Source organism: Pteronotus mesoamericanus, unplaced genomic scaffold (genome assembly GCF_021234165.1).
Source record: "Pteronotus mesoamericanus isolate MK-2021 breed Mesoamerican mustached bat unplaced genomic scaffold, CSHL_Meso_final scaffold_232, whole genome shotgun sequence".
Taxonomy (NCBI): Eukaryota; Metazoa; Chordata; class Mammalia; order Chiroptera; family Mormoopidae; genus Pteronotus; species Pteronotus mesoamericanus.
Window position 1 is genome coordinate 23269471 of NW_026555311.1, and position 15515 is coordinate 23284985.

Sequence of the window (15515 nt, forward strand, 5' to 3'; positions counted from 1 at the left end):
TGTTTCCTCATCACCACTCATTTTGGATTATTACCACAATTACCAGGTAACTCAGATTTACTGTCAGAAACTCATGGCAGCACTGAAATCTGCATTTTAAAAGGCTTCCCTGGAATTGTAATGATCAGCCAGATTTGGGAATTGATTGATCCTTAGGAGACTACTACTACTTAGTAGCCTTCTTACTGGTTTCACTGACCCTAGTCTGCCCCTGGACTCCATTTCTTCTCTTCTGCTGCTGGAGTTATTATTACTTATCATGCAGATATGAACATGTCGCATCCCATATCACAGTTCTTCAGCGGGTCTTCACCTTCACCTATCTCTATATTAAAAAACCTAAATCTTAGCATAACATACAAGGCTTTTCATGATTTGAACCCACGCTGCCTATTCACATTCCTTTCCTACCACTCCCTCCCATACATCTGATGCACTAGCAATCATGGATTGATGTAATTGCAGAAACCATATTACTTAAGATTTCATGCTTGTCAATCTAGTTAGCATAGTGTCTGGCATTAAAAATTCCATTAAAATGTTCTGAGTAAAAGCTAAATATTAGAAGAGACTTGCACAGGGATTAGTTTGAGGGATGTATTCACTTATCAATATATGGCAAGTTTGATTATGGGAATAAGGCTGAACTTTGTAGATTAAAAGTCATTTACCACGTAAACTGATATAGCACATAAACTACCTAAAACATTCCTCATGTCTTTCTCATACTCAAAAACATTGCCTGTGGCTCCATGTTTTCATTTAGGGCTATAATCGAAACAAAATAACTTCAAAAATTGTTCACTTTTTTAAAGGAAACTTAACACCTACTCTGTGTAAAGCTCTGCACTAAGTGCTGGGCCTCTTCACAAAATAAATAAAACATGTGTCAGTGTAGGAACAGAGGGACAAAGGGAGAAGGGAGCTTTGTGCCAGATACTGTACTAAGTTCTCTTATGCATATTAACTCATTTACTTCTCACAGTAAACCTGTGAAGTAGGTGATCTTAATTCCACTTTGCAGTCGAGGAAATCTAAGGAGTATCTCTGTCAGGGTCAGCAGCAGTGAATGACAGACCTAGGTGTTGAACTCTAAAGTATTAATTAGGCCAAGTATAGAACTAACCAAAATCTTAGTTTTAAATGGGAACATAGTGCCATGCATGTCACACATTTTTTCATTCAACACGTGTTTTCGCAGCTTAGTGTCAGAGAAGTACTTGATTTCTGTTCTTCTGACATAGTCCTACATGCTTGCAGTGCCCCCAGCCCATTCTATAGCCCCTCAAAAATGCTCCAAACGGTGTAGCCACAGAGTCATAACAAGAATAAAAAATGTTTTGATTTTTATGTCATCGTGTGATTCTTTGGGATTTGGATGCATTTTCTCTTTGCGTTGGTTAACTTACACAGTGAAATGACTGACTTGTGCCCACTGGAATCTACATGTTATTATTTTGAAAACCTAGGAACTCAGAGGTAACACTGGATTAAAATTTACTTTCCCATTTCTTCATCTAAAACCTTTCTTTGGAAAGTGAGGTAGACCTATTAGATCAGTTCTGAGTTTGAAAGTTAAAATATATTAAATAATGTTTAAGAAAAACAAAGATAAATTAGCATGATAAAATGTCATTTGCTTGCATGACCTAAATGGCAGTTTCTAATAGTGGAAGCTGATTAGATTACCAGTAAGTATAAAGTCTTAAGTAATAAGAGTAGTATTAAAGGCTTTTGCTTAGCATCGGATACTTTTATGGCTCTAGTTTTAGATCATAGCCACATATTTATAATTCAGATTGCTGTTAATTTCTTCTCCCCAGATGTTTTGTTGTTTAGTACTTACAGATAAACTCTAGAAAGATATGCCTGCTCATGAATCATTAGAATAGATTAGAATCAAGGGTGTCCAACTTTTTTGATCTCTCGGTCACACTGGAAGAATTGTTGTCTTGGGCCACGCATTAAATATTTTGCAATACATAATCACAAAAGAATCTCATAATGTTTTAAGTAAATTTATGATTTTGTGTTGGGCCCCATTCATAGCCATCCTGGGCTGCATGCAGCCCACAGGCTGCAGGTTAGACACCCCTGGTAGATAAATCTGCCAGATGCTTAATTCCTTCTTTACTATTATAAGAAATATTTAACAGAAGACCGACTAAATTGCTTTGGTTGTGAAAACATTATGCTATATAATCTTTAAAATGCTTTCAGTAAGATGGTAATATTTTGGAACTGATACCTCAGAGCTTGTCTACTTTAAATAATTAGTACATGTACTTGGCAAACAGAGGTACTGAGTAAATAATTGACTATTTGTGGATTTTCAAAGATGGCTTGTAGTTGATTTAGAACTGAATTTCTGCTGTTTCCTTCAGTTGCCTGCCTAGGAATAAAAGTAAACTTTATGGAATCAAAAAAGACCCCAAATAGCCTCAGCAATCTGGAGAAAGAAGAACAAGTTGGCGGAATCACAATACCTGATATCAAACTATATTATAAGGCCACTGTGATCAAAACAGTCTGGTACTGGCATAAGAACAGACACATAGATCAATGGGAGAGAACTGAGAGCCCAGAGATAAACCCATTTCTTTATGGTCAATTAATATATGACAAAGGAGGCAAGGGCATACAATGGAGCAAAGACAGTCTCTTCAATAAATGATTTTGGGGAAACTGGACTAGTACATGCAAAAAAATGACACTAGACTACCGTCTTACACCATATACCAGAATAAACTCAAAGTGGATAAAAGACTTATATGTAAATTGTGACACCATAAAAGTCCTTGTGGAAAACATAGGCAGTAAAATTTCACATGCCTCGTGTAGCATCAGTTTTGCTGATATATCTCCTAGGGGAAAGGAAATAAAGGAAAAAAATAAATAAATTGGACTACATCAAATTAAAAAGCTTCTGCACAGCTAAAGAAACCATCAGCAAAATGAAAAGGAAAACAACTATACTGTAGAACATATTTGCCAATGACACATCAGACAAGGGTTTAATCTCCAAAATATATAAAGAACTCATGCAACTCAATACCAGAAAGACAAACGATACAATTGAAAAATGGGCAAAGGACCTGAACATGCAGTTCTCCAAGGAGGACATATCGATGGCTCATAGGCATATGAAAAAATACTCAACATCACTAGCCATCAGAGAGATACAAATTAAAACCACAGTGAGATACCACTTCACACCAGTCAGAATGGCCATCCTTAATAAATCAACAAACAACAAGTTCTGGCGAGGTTGTGGAGAAAAGGGAACCCTAGTGCACTGCTGTTGGGAGCCACTGGTGCAGCCACTGTGGAAAACAGTATGGGATTTCCTCAACAAACTAAAAATGGAAGTTCCTTTTGACTCAGTGATTACACCACTGGGAAAATACTCAAAGAATCCCAAAACACTAATTCAAAAGAGCTTATGCACCCCTGTGTTCATAGCAGCAGTATTTTCAATAGCCAAGATTTAGAAACAGTCTAAGTGCCCATCAGTAAATGAGTGGATGAAAAAAACTGTGGTACATTTACAGAATGGAATGCTGTGCAGCATAAAGAAAGAAGGAATTTCTACCTTTTGCAACAGTGTGGATAGAACTGGATGCTATTATGCTAAATAAAATGAGCCAGTTGGTGAAAGACAAATGCCATATAACCTCACTTATAAGAAAAATCTAATGAACAAAATAAACTAATGAACAATATAGAACCAGAAGCATGGACACATGGAACAGACTGACAGCTGTAAAAGGGGATGGGGGAGGTGGGGGCTGATTGAAAGAAGGTGAAGGGATTATCAAAGAACATACATGAAGGACCCGCGGACAAGGACAGTGTGAGAGGACTGATTATAAAAGTGGGTGGCAGGCTGTGTGGAGGGGGCAAGAAAGGGAGAAAGTGGGACAACTCTAATAACATAAACAATACAATTAAAAAAGTAAAGTTGTATAAATAGATATTTATGTAGAATGAAAAAAAAGTTATACTTATGTGGACCAGAGTTGCCTACAAAGGAACATCCCTCCAGGGGCAACTCTGAACCAATAACTGAGGAATATAGGGTAGAAATTTACAGTTCTATTTTTCCTTGGTTGAAATAATTCTGGGGGGATGTGTTTTATAGTGTTTTCTAGAACTTTACCCCAAGTGGAAGCTTCAGAACCATTGTAATAATTCTAGTACCTAATAATAATACCACTTACTCTCTGCCTTCTCCCTCTATTATTACCCTATTACTCCAATGATCATCCAAATAAACTACTTGCCCGCAATCCTTGTTTTAGGCTCTACTTCCAGTTGAGAGGCTGAGGGCCCAAGTAAGACATCTCAAATTCCACTGTCTTTACGAAGCCCTCTCTCATCGTCCAGGGACAGTTCATCCCCATCTCCTCTGTTGTCTTGGGGTGCTTTCTTTCTCCTTCTATTAGAACACACTTTACTTTCTCCTGTTGGTGAGTTGCTTTTTTTTCCCTCTTATACTTTAAGTTCTTCAAAGATAAGAACAGTATCTCATGTCTACCTAAGCATTGTCTTTTTTCTAAAAGTCATGGAGAAACACACATTCTTACACCTTCCAAAGCATTTATTCTAGTTCCTTATATTCACTCAAAAATGTCTAATGAGAGAATCAAGATGGCGGAGGAGTGAGTGAAAGTCACACTGACCTCCTCCCAGGACCAACCTGGAATTACAACTAAATGGTGGAACAAACAACTGAACAATAGCAAGAGAGGAGCCTTGTAACCTCGGAGACAGAAGAATCAGCTTTAGCACAATCTCAACAGTAAGGAGTGCAGTAGAAACTTGAGAAAGCAGGTGGGGCACCCATGGGCGGCAGCACCAGAAGGATATTGAAAAGGCCAGTTGGATCCCCCTGAGAAGAGCAGGGTCTAAACCAAAGGCGGGGATCTCTAGCCCACAGCACCAGAGCCCAAAAAAGTACACAGAAAACAGCCAGCTGTGAAAAGTGGCAGGGTTGCTCTCTGCCAGAGACTGGTGGCTGGAGACACAAAGAAATGTTTAAAGGGTCAATGCATACATTTTTATTTGCAGCCACTTACCTTGTGTCTGGCAAAGGGGGGGCAGAGTGGGCTAGAGACACCTGAGGAGACACTGGGGAAGGAGGCTTTTGGGAGAGAACTGAGAGAGTAGCGGTCAGGATCTGAGTGCTGACTCCTCCCCCATACAGCAGCAGCTGTATTGCTCAGGGAGAGACCACTCCCTGTGAGCAGCACTAGCATCAAAGGACCCAATAGGCCCACCCCCAGGTTCCACCCCGCTCTGTGCTGTCTAAGCTGCCTGCTGAGTGCAGCGTGGATCCCTGCTAAAGGGGGCACAGAGAGGTCTGGTAACACTTGAGGAGAGACTGGGGATGGAGGTTTTGGGGAGAGAACGGAGTGGTGGGATCCCAGCGCGGACTCCTCCCCCCTACAGCAGCAGTGTGAGAGGACCCAATAACCCTGCCCCCAGGAGGGACCCCGCCCTGCCCTGAGCTGTCTAAGGCCGCCTGCTGAGTGCAGAGTGAATAGATTAACAGCTGAAGGGGACAGCCACACACAGATTCCTGGAAGTCTCTAATAGACTACCTAAGGTCAGACAGGGACGACATCTGACACCATCAGAGGCAGATCCAGAAAGTAAAAACAGCTGTCTCCAACCAGAGACGTTCACACCACAAAGTCAAGAAATCAAGACAGATCAACTTTAGAAGCAGAAACAACAAAGAAGAGTCTCACAAATAATGGGAAGACAAAGAAACACTCCTCCACTCGAAGGGAAAGGAGGAATTCCCAGAAAGGGAACTAAATGAAATAGAGGCAAGTAAACTATCGGACATTGAGTTCCAAACAAGAGTTCTAAGGAAGCTCAATGAGCTGGGTGAGCTCAGAGAGAATTACAAAAAACTACAGGGAAACTATGAGGAACTTACTGCAAACTATATCAGCATGAAAAAGGACGTAGAAACCATCAATAAGAGACAAGAGGAAATGAAGTATACAATTTCTGAATTGAAGAACACAGTAGAAGGAATCAAAAGCAGGCTAGATGAAGCTGAGGACCGAATTTGCGAGCTGGAGGGTAAGGTAAAAAAATGCTCCCAGAAAGTGCAAGAAAATGAAAAAGACTCAGAAAGAATGAAGAGGCATTGAGGGAAATGCAGGACAACCTGACACGTAATAATATCCATATAAGAGGGATACCAGAAGGAGAAGAGCATGAGGAAAGGTAGAGAACCTGTTTGAAAAAGTCATGATGGAAAACTTCCCTAATTGGAGGAGAGGAATAAGTCACACAAGTCTAGGAAGCACAGAGGGTCCCATTCAAGAGGAACCCAATGAGGCCCACTGCAAGACACATCATCGTTAACATGGCAAATATCAAAGACAAACTGAGAATCCTAAAGCAAGCAAGGTAAAAAGAGATAGTAGCATAGAAGGGAGCCCCAATAAGGCTAGCATCTGACTTCTCAACAGAAACACTGCAAGCCAGAAGGGAATGGCAAGAAATATTCCAAGGAATGAAAAGCAAAGGCCTGCAACCAAGACTGTTCTATCCAGCAAGGCTCTCAATTAAAATGGAAGGCGAAATAAAGAGTTTCCGAGACAAAAGAAGGCTAAAAGAATACACCTCCACCAAACCAGCACTTCAAAATATGCTAAAGGGACTGCTTTAAGATGAAGAAAAAGAGTCTGTGAATACACAGTTCCTTTCACATTGCCAATACTTGATATGACCAATATTTTTAATACTCATTAATCTGATTGTGACAATAATGATATTTTAATTGTTCCTTTACTATTTGTTGAAACTGAACCTGTTTTAGTATATTTCTTGCCTATTTCTATTTTTTGTTTTAAAAAAAGCTTTAAATGACTTTTTGGTAGTCTTTATCCATTTATTGATTAAAGATTTGTAGAACTTTTTTCCCTAAAAAATAAAAAACCTATTAACCATGTTTTAGATGTGTTGCAAATACTTTTCTATTCTATTCCTTGTATTTTAACTTTTTTTATGTGTATATTACTATATAGTTAAATGTTTAATATAGTTATATTGTCAATATTTATTTTATAGCTTCTGAGTTTGAATATTTTACTTCAGGTCATGAAAAATATTAGTTCTATTTTCTTCTAAAACTCCTTAGATTCTACATACTGATTTTTAAATTACCTGAATATTTCTTGTATAATGTGCAAAATAGGGTTCTATATTTGTTTTATTTCAAGTAGTAGTGGTCCATGCACCTTATTTGTTGAATAAGCCTTATTTTACCCATTGATTTGAAATATCAACTTAATCATATATTACATTGTTAGACAGATATATATATATATGTTTGTCTCTAGAATGCTCATTATATTTCATTGATCTACTTGATTATTTCTGTGCAGGTGTCATGTTGTTTTAATCGCTGAGACTTAATAATGGTTTTAAATTTTTTTAATATTTTATAATTAACTTTGACATTTAAAAAAATAAATAAAATCAATCTGCATTTAAGAAAGAAAGAAAGAGAAAGAGATGGAACTCCTACCTTTTGCAGCAACATGGATGGAACTGGAGAATATTAAGTAAAGTGAAATAAGCCAGTTGGTGAAAGACAAATACCGTATGATCTCACCTATAAGTGGAATCTATTCAACAAAATAAACTAACAAACAAAATCAACCACAGACATGGAAACATGGAGCAGACTGAAAGTGACCAGAGGGGATGGGGAAGGAGGACAATGGTGGAAAGAAGGGGAAGGGACTAGAACAAAGAACATGTGGGAATTGACTGTTCCCGCAGAGCAGAAGGTGGGGTGAGATGGGTGGAGGGGGGCAAAGGGAGAAAAATTGAGACAACTGTAATAGAATAAACATGACTTAAAAATTTTTAAAAAAAGAATTCCACCTAACTAATATGCCAGATTAATCAATTTATGCATTTTCATTTAAACCATGCTGACTGCTGTCCATGGCAGCTCTGAATGCTTGTGTTTAATAGAGTAACCTCATATACTTTCATGATCAATTTTATTATATGCTAACCAGGAGTCAATTATGTTTACTTCCAAAACTATTAATGTCATTTTTAATGGTACCTATGTAATTTAATTAAACAAATGCAATGTGAACACATTATTGCTATTTCTAGGAAAATGATGTCCAACTAGCTAATAAAAGCTTCACTTAAAGACTCGAAAATCTTAATGGCTTAACACAGTCAAAGTTTATTTCTCACTTACTTCACAGACTGATGGGTTAAGCAGTCCTATTCCATTTTGCCCCCAAAATCCTCAAGATTGCCTCAGCCGGAAAAAAAAAAGGGGGGGGGGAGTAGGAATAAATGTGCAGTATTTTTATGTCTACATCTGCAAGTGACTTATAACACTTCTACTCATATTCCAATGAGTAGATTCAATCACATGGCTCCCAACCTAACTGTAAGGGAGGCTGGAAATGGTAGTCTTCCTGCTGCCTAGAGAAAGAACATGAAAGACTTAGGGCATAGTATAGTGCACAGAAAGAATTATCTGTTACAAAAGCAATGTTGAATATGTTGGAAAGATTCAATAAATGTTGAAGTCTTCATGTTTCACTCCACAAAAATTGTATATTATTATTGTGGTTTATACAAGTAAGAAAGTGTGGAATTCCAAACATATGGCCCTCCCCATACAAAGACCCACATCAGAAGACTTGGAAATAAATGAACATTTGAGGTTTTCACCTTAAAAAACTATTTTGAGTAGGTATCATTTATGTGTATCTTTTTAAAATGATTTTCTATTTTAGTTTACTTTTCAGGTTGCCTAACCTGCAACATTTTGTGATCTAATTAAATAGGAAGGATCCTCCTAGAAAGGCATTTTTTATAGTTCAGAACAGGCCTCTGGAGATAGATTGCATGGTTTCAAATTCCAGCTCTACCACTTACTGGATGTATGACTTTGAACAAACTACAATCCTTTCTGTGCCTGAGTTTTCAAAACTACTTTGGTTTTCACATAGGAGAAGTTTATATAGTAAAATACATATTGTATAGGGTTATTGGAAGGATCAAAAAATGAATAAATGTATAATAAGCTCTTAGAAAATGCCATACATGCAACAAGTGCTATGTAAGTGATATCCATTGTTATTATTTTGATTATCAGCATCATCATTATTGTAAGATTTAAATCCACAGTTTTCTACTGAGCGACCATATCATAACACTATAGTAAATATTTGTGTAACTTAAACTACTTTGGTTGAAAACAGAAAGCAACCATGGCTAATATTAGACTAACAAACCAGAAAGAAAAGGAAGAGTAGAAGAATTTTTTGGAAAGGCATGGGGTAGTTAACAGACTATAAAACAAAGCTGAGCACATCAGCAAGATTGCAGGATATGAGGCCCCAACTCGGCCTCCCACAAAAAAATAATTTGACAAATATTAATGGATGAAAATAGTTCTGGGAAAGCTCTGGAGTACATTAAAAAGCTCTAGTAACTCAGTGGAGCACCCCTTGGCTGTTACTCCCCACTATGAAGGTAAAGGAGAGCAAAAGAATTCTAGTAACCCTCACTGTACCTGCCACAATGAAAGCCAAACTCAAGAGACAGGTGTTAGTGAAAAGAAAAGAAGTTTATTCAAGATGGCAGCAAGCTGAAAAAATGGGGGACTGTTACCTCAAAGCCCATATTAACGTCTCAGTGCAAACAGAGGTTTTCATAAGGAAGGAGAGAGAAAGCAGAACAAAGAGATCAAGAGGAGGGTGTTGAAATTCTCTACATGTAGACCAGCACAGTCTATTCCGATAAGGACCTCGAAACTGGTCAAGCAATTGTCCGGTGTGTGTCATCCTGGTTTTATAGTTGAAGGTCAGCAAATCTCTAAGAGCTGGGATGACTGGAGGTTGGAGAGTGTATCTCTTGAAATTAGTTCCTCGGATTCTTACACAAACATGTTGTTTACCTACAAGGTACATATTAGTCAGAATCAGTATTTACAGAAACAAGGTCAACAGGTTTGTGGAGTGGGTTACAATTCCCCATTATTACAAACTTTTACCACTGAAGACCCCCGTAAGTCTTTGTTGATCCTTACAACAAGTGCAAACACCAATGCAAGGCAACAGGTGGCATCACCAAAGAAATTCAATAAATTTTCACCAGTTGACTCTTAAAGAAATGGAGATCTATGAAATGCCTGACAAATGATTCAAAATAATTGTTTCAAAGAAGGTCAGCAAGCTACAAGATAACACAGAGAGACAATTCAACGAAATCAAGAAAACAATACATGAACAAAATGAGAAGTTCAACACAGAGATAGAAATCATAAAAAAGAACCACACAAATTCTGAAGCAAAAGAATACAATAAATGAAATGGAAAAATGGAATAGAGAGCATGTGGTATACCATGAGGTTAGAGAACTAGGCAAGAGCTGTATCATTCAGAGCTGTGTAAGTTATGCTAAAGAATTTGGATTTTATTTTATGAATTGATAGAAGAATGACATCATCTGTTTGACATACACAAAGCTCATAGAAGGCAAAATGACTGAAGTAATCTAGGTGAATGATGTTGGTTATTACTGGGGTGGCCATGTATATGGAGAGAAGTGAATGAACTCCAGTTCATTTTGGAGCATGCTAACTGGACTTGATGGTCGGTTTCATGGTGGGAGGTATGGGAAAGGGAGGAATCAGGTAGACACCTGCCATTAGCTGGAGCAACTGAGTGCCATCTGCTAATATGGGGAAGAAACTCAAGGACTGACAGAATATTTTTACTGGTAAATCAAAAGCTCAGGTTTGGACATACTAAATTTAGGTGCTTATTAGACAATCTAGTGGAGATGACAAGTAGGCAGTTAGATATAAGTAGGTCAGAAGAAATGTCAAAGATAATTATACAAATTTGGGAGTCATTAGCATATTGATTGTATTTAAAAACCATAAAAGTGCAATGAGATCATTGTATCATTTGAGAAAAGGCTTCTCTGTATCAGCCTTTGAGTCGCTCCAACTTCACTACATTCATTTATTCAACACAATTTATCAAGTTCCTACTCTACCAGGCATTTTTCTATGCCACTGTAGTTATAGTAGTAAATAAGGAGACCAATTATTTTCCATCTTAGAACTTCTATTTAATAGAGGACACAGAAAACTCACCAATTTTATATATATATATATAAAGTGAATTTAAGGAAGTGTTGTTTAGGTGAAGATGGAGAATTCAGTAACTATTTTTAAAGTAGGATTGAGTAGGCTTGTTAAGAGGAAAGAGAGAGAAGAAGGGAGGTACCAAAGAGGCTGACCCCAGAGGGTAGGTTAGGTGATGCATGAAGATCACCTTGTCAATAATAAATAAACTCCCAAATTTCCAGTTTGAAAAAAATAGAGAAGACACAATTACAGAGTATGTTTATGGTTGATGGGAATGATCTAGTGGAGGGGGTGTGGGAGGGAATAATTGAAGGAGTGAAGTTTGTGAGCAGGTAGGGGGAGATAAGATCAGGATGAACCTGGAGGGAATGGCTGTTGGATAGGCTCAGAGTCTTATCTTTCACCGTTAATTGAAGGGAAGGCAGAGAGGATGAAATGGTTGCAACTAGGTTCCTAAATTTGATGGTGGGACAATGAGTAGCCTCTGCTTGAAGGCTTCTGTTTTTCCAGTGACATCTAAAGTGAGAATGGAAGGAAAAGGTGTTTGAGAAGAGAAGATATGAAATATTACCTCAGAGAGTGGAAAGTCAAGTTACTAAAGTATAGCAGGATTACTGTGCATTAGAAAGGGTTCACTCAAGATTTATGATAAATAGAACATGAAACATTTAACCAATAATTTTTTCCAGCCACTTTCAGTTGCTCCATTCCCAGCACAGAGAAGGCCTATAGAGCTAGACTCAAGGTTATACTTTTGTGAGATGAACGCAATGGTTAAAGGCTGGAGGAAGGAAATTAATGGCATTAGCAAAGGAATGAAGGATCATGAAATATAAGCTGATTAAGGAGGGAAATAAAAACAGGAGAATGTAGAAGGGATTGTGAAAGGTTAGAAAGGGGCATTACTCATTTATTTAAAGGTTTACTCATTCACTACAAAAATCGAACTTCTTCTCTGTGCCAAACGTTGTCCTAGGCCCTGTGGATATGTTGGTGAGCAAGACTGATCAAGTCCTCTTAGGGTTGGATGAGATGAACAATAAAGAATTAAAACCTGTAAGTAATAAAGTCAGATATTGCAAAAGGCCATGAAAAAAATATATGAAAGGTAGGGAGGTAGAGCCCCAAATGGAAGGGGAGAGCAGTGGCGATGAGATAAGTTGTTTCGGGAGGGAATCTGTCTAGTAAAACTGAGCAGAGACCTGGATGCAGGGAGGGAATGAACCGGTGAGTACTTGTGGGAGTAGTGTGCTAGGCTGAGGGAACCGTGAGTGCTTTTCTATTTTTTCATTAAGAGTTGACTAGTAAGGCCAGCAATTCCATGAGGAACAAGGTATTTTTTCCTTCCCTACTGTATTTTTAAATTGTGCTTTCCTAATACTGAAGTAATACAGCTGGTTTAAGCAATTAGTTGTTGCACAAAAGTCACTCTCCAATGGAGTCTCTCCCCATTCACCCCTCCTCCCAGCCACTGGCAACCACTATTCTACTTCCTATTTCTATTTGCGTGTCCTGGAGATTTCATATAAGTGGACTCATAACCTGTCCTTTGGTGTTTGGTTTCGTTCACTTAGCCTAATGTTTTCAAGGTTAATCTATGTGGTTAGCAGAATTAGCACTTAATACATTTTTATAGCTGAATATTATTGTATTGTATGGATATACCATATTTTGTTTAACCATCAGGTGATAGACATTTGCATTCTTTTCAATTTTTGATTGTTATGAATAATGCTGCCATGAGCATTCATGTAAAATTTGTTGTGTGGACATATGTTTTCAATTCTCTTAGGTATATACCTACAGGTATATGTGGCTTTTTAAAGGCACAACCTTTAAAAAGTTTTATCTTAAAAATATTCCTCACTTAACTCCATTATACGACTGTTTTAAAAGAATACATTAAGTTATTACCAGCTCCTTATTAAGCTACTAGTCATATTATTTTTCTCTATAAATCTGAGTACCAGTGGCCCTGGAGGAAGTGCTGCCTGTGCCCCGTGGCTCTGGACCCCGTCTCACTGGCCGCTGCCTGGGTGCGCGCCCGGGTTTCAGCAGCATCCTGCCGGGGCAGCGGGGATGTGTCTCTGAACAGGTGGTGGGTTACCTTTTTGTCAGTAAATGTCGCTGCTTCCCAGAAGAATCATAAAATCTTGAAACTGAAGGTCTTGATGGGATTCTTGGAGTTCATCTAATCAATCCAATCCCTTCATTTTATAGATCTTAGAACTGAGAGGAGAGGTTAAAATGCTTGCCTGCTTTCTCACAACTGGTTCAAGAACTCAGATGAGAAGCCAGATAGATCTCTTCTGGCTCCTGAACTTCACTTCATTGTCTGAATTTAAAGTCATTAAAACAAAAATAGACATTCATATAGGTGGCACTTTCAGATATAAGTTTACAGAAAATGCTTTCAGATTGTTATAGGAAACAGCTATCAGCCTTATTAACTCACAGAAAAAAGGAGAAAACATAGGAGTGTTGAAGAAATACTTTCACTTTTAGTTTGCGCACAAGGGAGAAAGAATTACAGCTGTTTGTAAACACTGTGATAGTGATAAACAAAGGTCAGCTATTCCTATTAATTTCCCTTAAGAGTCAGCTTTTTTCCTTCTTATTACATTCTAACATTTACATACCAGTAGTTTAAAAAGGGGGTAGAGGATTAAGTGTAATCGTATTACTCAAGTGTAGTCAAATTATGCAATGGATTATGCACTTAGTCACTTTGATCTTCTAAATGTCATGCTGGATGTAGTAAGTAAATGAGTCAGAAGTGGGAATGGGTTCATTCACTATTTCCAGTAAGTGGCTTTCCATCAACAGGTGTTGTGACTGATGGGAAAGAGGAGGACTGGAATGCACACTTATTTGGAGATCTCAGAAATGTACCCTTGGGTTCTTACATAGGGCCGTACGTGAGGCCACAGGCAGCTGAGAGTGTTGGCAGCACAACAGCTACTCTCCAGTTTAGAAGAGGCTCTTGAATCCCCTCTGAGTCTGGGAATATCACTCCCTGGCACAGAGTCGAGAACAGGTGCTGTGTAGAGCCCTGTGGTCCCAGCGTGGGTTTCAGCTCCACCTCTGTCTGTATGATGATCTTGGGTGCATCACCTCAGGATCCAAGTCCCTCATCAGTAAAATTGGAAAGGGGGTATGGAGTTGACCAAATTTTGATCTTTAGAAATTGTTTTGGCTTTAAAATGCTATAGCTCTACAACTTACTGACTTAACATCGCAAGAGTATTGGATGAGAAATTCATATATAAAGATAAGAGCTCAGGCTTTAAAGTTTTACAGAACCATCATTGAGTCCTTTGTGCTATTTGGCAAGTTACTTAATTTCTGTAAGCTTTCATTGTGTTATACTTCAAAGGGCAATGGTACTAATAGTACCTAATTCATAGGGTGTTGGGAGAGGGGGTGGCATTATGATTTCAGAGCCTCTAGAACAGCGCCTGATACATCCTATGATTCAGTAATAATTTGTTAGTAGTAAGTAATATTTTTATTTTCTTTAAAAGCATTTTATTATAATAATATACGGTTCCCTGTAAAAATAAATGAATATAATTCCAGCAAGTTTTAATATTATAAAATATGTCAACTACTATTTTTTTAAAATATTATAATCTATTAACTCTAAAGTAAAATAGGGTGAAAATCATAATTTAAATGATTGAATTGTACATACGATGGGGGAAGATATGGGATGCAAAAATGAAGGTTATGAAGCAAGTAAAAGAAATCTGACTCATTTACTCCTTCACTTTATTGTTCTATGTAATCTCCCTCTTATGTATTTTTGTTCTCTCAACTTGGAGATAGAAGCATCCATGGAAAATTTATCCAAGTTAATAGCTATTCAAGTGGGGTCCTATGTTATTCTTTAAGACAACATTATTGTTGTTTTGTTATGTAGAAATAAATAGTAAATCTATCCAACTCTATGTGAGCCGCCTTCTTATAATTTTTGCTATTATTTTTGTAAGTAGTATCTTGGTGTGAACCAAGGACTTAGGAGCATCATTATTTTGGAAATAAATATTCAAATATTTTTCTTCAATTAAGATACTGGTATGAAACCATCATTATTCAATAGTAGTTTGCTGAATGACCTGAAGGAATTGGCTTGAGATAAAATATTTACAGAAACAGAACCAATCCATGAAATACTATGGAAAATAATGTCTTGGAGAACTAACTATCCAATTCTCTAAAGAAGAGGTGAGCTGTCTGTGGATATGTAAGTGACATGATAGTGTAGATGAGATTTTTAAAGAACATCTCTGAATATGTATGTCCTGTATGTTCCACACCTACTCCATCACCATCTTACCTTACTTCACTG

At 37.7% G+C, this 15515-nt stretch overlaps 1 protein-coding gene across 1 annotated transcript in view; it reads left to right on the forward strand.

Moving 5' to 3' along the window:
• Positions 1 to 15515, forward strand: part of FAM13A (family with sequence similarity 13 member A) — a 266776-nt gene that overhangs the window by 96190 nt on the left and 155071 nt on the right. The gene's annotated exons all lie outside the window — the stretch shown is intronic.